The sequence below is a fragment of the Palaemon carinicauda genome, chromosome 13, assembly GCF_036898095.1.
Source record: "Palaemon carinicauda isolate YSFRI2023 chromosome 13, ASM3689809v2, whole genome shotgun sequence".
NCBI classification, from domain to species: domain Eukaryota; kingdom Metazoa; phylum Arthropoda; class Malacostraca; order Decapoda; family Palaemonidae; genus Palaemon; species Palaemon carinicauda.
The window spans coordinates 19,635,957-19,640,549 of NC_090737.1; the positions used below are offsets into that span (position 1 = coordinate 19,635,957).

Here is a 4,593-nt window from a genome sequence, read left to right on the forward strand (position 1 = left end):
TTGTTGTCAGTGCAGTTTTCCAAGGACCACGTACGCATGATTACAAATAAAACACACACACACACACACACACACACACACACACACACACATATATATATATATATATATATATATATATATATATATATATATATATATATATATATATATATATATATATATATATATATATATATATATATAATACAGTGAGAATTAAGTGTATGTATATTTTTATATATTTTGGATACCTTCATTTAAAAGAAAAGAAAATCTAAACTAAAAGGGTTTGAAACTTAACGAAGTATTTGAAGCGATGAAGTTCCTTCCATATACTTTCAGTTATATCATACATTCTTAAAATGTTTGCATCTCAATAGCATCGTTGCTATTTTTCGTGCAATATCCAGTCACAATTTTGACTTTAAAAACTGTGTCCTTAGCATTACAATACAGTATTTGCTTACCTTATAAATGCATTCAAATTTCCTTTCCTCCCCGCGCTATACATCCTGCTTTTCCGAGCAGGGTTGTAGCTTAACTAGTAATAATAGTTGAAATAATAATGCTTGACCACGAAAAAATATGAATAGAAATTAAATAGATATAGTAAAATTACAGTATGATTTTTTTTTTCTTTTGTGGTAATACATAGCTGACCTTTAAAAGTTAGACTCTCATTTGACCGTTAGCCACCCAGTAGGATCTGGACCTCTGAACATCTCTTGACATATTGGCCTAGTTTAAATTTACATCAGCCTTTGACCTGTAAGTATTACCTTGACCTTATTTAGCACACGTGGTTTGTGAGTTTAGTATGCTAAATAGTACGGTTTTATTTCGAACATTTGAAAAATTCTGGCGAGTTATAGACTTATTTGATTTGGCCATTAACTTTACCTAGACCTTTCTCTGCTCATCTGCTTCAGCGGTGGACCATGCGTACCAATTATTATTATTATTATTATTATTATTATTATTATTATTATTATTATTATTATTATTATTATTATTATTATTATTACCTGCTAAGCTACAACCTTAGTTGGAAAAGCAGGATGCTATAAGCCCAAGGGCTCCAACAGGGAAATTGGCAATTTTTAAATTTTGAATTTTAGAAATTGAATAGTTCAAAAGTTATTGCAAAGGTTGAATTAAAATTTGACCGTTGACATTGAACAATGACCTTGACTTCATTCTTAAAACTTCCATTTTTTTTAGTTTTTTCCTAACAATCAATTCAGGACTTAGGATTAGAAAGAAACCTGGACAAATATAATATTCATTTATTATAAATCCTATATAAAATGAAATAATGCAAACATTCTAAGACAAATAGTTACAAATGATTAAAATAATACATGGTTGTCATCCCTATGTGGGTGGCTGTCTAAAGAACCGTTGAACTTGCATGAAAATATGGTCACTATTTTCCTCTTAATGTATGTCAATGTTATTGGCAAATGACTGTTATACTTGGTACCATTTAATGTATCTATAGCACCCTGTAGTAACCGCAATCTATATTATATGAAAAGTGGTGAAGCAACAGAAGTAATTCTTATAGAAAAAAAACTAGGTTTAGATTCTTAAATAGGAAGAAAAAGCTCCGTTTTCTTTGATGTTTACGATTGACTGAAACATGATTATAAAAACTTAAAAGCATCTCTTTTCACTTAACCATTACTCAAAGTTATGCATTATCTTCATCTCCAATAAAAAAGAAAACAATATCTTTAAATATAAAATATCATAAAGAGAAAATGTAGTGTCAATGCATGAGAAATCGTCTTAGTATAGTAGTTGTTGTAAGAATACGAGAAGAGAGAGTAACGTGGGTGCTTTACAAGTTTATACATCGTAACTGATAAATAAAAAAGCACTGTGAGTGTAGATCTCCACCACGGCAGCTTATGTTTCGAAACCCACTTGCCTTTCTCAGACTACGTGGCTATAAAATATGAAAATACAGCAACCTGTTCCTTGACAGTTCAACAATCGGTGCCTGCTGTATAGGAAACTCATGTATTAAGGAGGGAACTACAACTAATACTGTTAACTCTGGTTATTGTAGATTCCTTGTTTCTTCATTATTTTCCTGTATAATTTATGTATATAATTTTATTCTATCCTTAATATAAAGTTTTCCGTAATTACCTTATGATTTGAGAACGTACGAATGATTTTTAGTCGTTTTATGGCATGTTTTTATTTTCTTTTCTCTAAGATCACTAATCGCTATTAGTTTTACATTACAAGTTTTTAGCAAAATCACGGCAAAAATTGGGCTTCTCCTTTAAAGGTAATAGAAAGAAAAACTGTTGTAGTGAAATTATTTAACCACGTTCGGTAGAACAAAAGAAACGCCACAAATAATCGCTGGTTTCCATAATCCATCCTCCACCGTTGGGACATTCGAGTTGACACACAACACAACTGTCTGAAAAGTGAAGGTACTGCAAGTCCACGATTTGGTGTTAAGAGTACAAACGATTTGGATCATACAAACGTTCCTTAATCGACTAAGTCTGGATACAGTGAGAACTGCTGTCTGCGTTATTCATGTAGAAAGATGTGACGTAACAAGGGATAAAAAACCCGTTAAATTACAGTTTTCGAGTCCCGAGTGATGCTTTTGGCCCGTTTCGTCTCTATTAGCCTGTGACGATGAGATTTCCGTGTTTAGTGTCTGTTTCTTAGCGACTTGAAGATTTATTCCCTCAAATTTTACGGGCATTGAGCTCGAGCAGTTAAGACTTCCAGTAAGCTTTAAACATTCATGATTAATCTGGGATCAATTAGAGTAATTCAGGTGAGTACATATTTCGATTGCATTAGGACTTGTACTTGGTGCAGCCTTACTGTTTTATTCCATATGTGTGTGACTTGTACTTCCAAAGTTTATTAGGCTTTATATGTATTCCGTCAATCACAAGCCTTACGATTTAAGCTGATATTCACCCTTTTATGTTGTCATTGAAAAAAGACTGCTGTTCGTTCTTAAGGTTATGCTAACATTACTACCTTCGACAAAACAGGTGTTGGGTTAGGTTTCACGAGTGACTTCAATACTTACATGTTATGGTAAGATTATTTGTAATTATCATTTCGTCATGCGTGTGTTTCCTTCTCTTTAAAACAATGGTAGTGTAACATTTTTTAAACACTAGGCTAACTTGCTCTACCTTGCATATGATTTTGGGAGGCTGATTTGATGTAGATTCCGTCAAGTATTAGATTTAGGTTAGGTTAAGTAAAATGGTCGTTTTGTTTACACTGTTTGTTGTTTAGTTGGTTTGGTAACGATTAATTGAGGTTTTACTCTTGTAATAACTCCTTGAAAGGGGAATATTACATTATTTGGTTCTTTGCTTGGTAGGAATCACCTTATAGTAGATTTGAATCCCTTTATTGAGGTAGGAACAGAAAATGAGGGTAGGAATCACGCCACAGTAGCACCGATTTAGCACCGATTTTTTCATGTCAAAGTCTCCCACCGTTACTTACATATTTACATATATGTTTTGTCAAATTTTAGTAGCCCCTTTAGGATACCTTCCCACGGGGTGGTACGTAGGTTAGGTAACTAAACAACAGCTTTGGAAATCCTCCAAGTATAATACACTTGTAACTAAGGATTTTGATGAAGTTAAGGGTGATAGGCCTATCATGTGTTTTTCAAGGTCTTGGAAGTAATCCGTAACCTTACGTAGGTTAGGTTAGGATGCATCCCTACAGTATATACATATTTAAAAAAAAATATTTCAAATAATAATTGATATCAGAATCGTTCGAAGGAGGAAACTGAAAAACTTATTTTGAAATCCCGAGAACACCCGTGACCCCCTAAAAATACTCTGCAATTTAGGCTTTGAGTTTAAATTAATAGGCTTTAATCAGGGTTTATCACCCCGCCCCGACGTTATTAAAGTGGATCATGTAAAAATAACCTAATTACAACAGGGAATCAATTTAGTATCAGGGAGTACCTCCCAATGCTTCCGTTTCCTGTTGAATAATTTGATTGTCTATAAACGAGAATACCTTTTCTTATGACTTTTTTTCTTCAAACCTTTTTTTTTACTCTAATAATTAATCGTTCTAAAAACTGCAGACAAATTAGTATTGTTTCCTCTTTATTAGTTATTTATACATTATAGCTATTGCTGTATTAAGTTTGGCCATTACTTTAACATAGAAAACGATCGTAAATTGAAAATTAAGTGTTTTATTGCAAAAGTTCTGCTCCTCTGATATTTATGCATAGACAGCTTTGTTAATTGCACAAATTATTCATTAGGTTGTTAAACACTATTTGCGTGTATGCTAAACATGTTGATGGGAATGATAGTCTGTTCATATCCTACATGTGTAGGCCTATGGGTCCTGGTTTACATTTTTTTTTTCATGCCGTCAATGTTATACGAAATTTTTTGCTTTTTGCTTTTTGTATTACAAATAAATTGAACGTATTTCATGATTTCACACCTAACCGACGTCGGTTCATTTTTAGATTTACAAGTAAGTTTTTTCTCGCTGTTAATGTTATCCGAAATTTTTTGTTTTTTGTTTATTTATTTCGTGGTTTCACACCTACCCCTACGTATGAAA

General features: G+C 32.5%; 1 protein-coding gene across 1 annotated transcript in view; it reads left to right on the plus strand.

Moving 5' to 3' along the window:
- Idua (alpha-L-iduronidase) overlaps positions 1-60 on the plus strand; it is a 42,982-nt gene extending 42,922 nt beyond the window's left edge. Inside the window, exon 15 of the mRNA XM_068385103.1 lies at positions 1-60. This exon is cut by the window's left edge and continues 263 nt beyond it. The gene's annotated coding sequence lies outside the window, so the exon portion shown is untranslated.
- Positions 61-4,593: the final 4,533 nt, after the last annotated feature.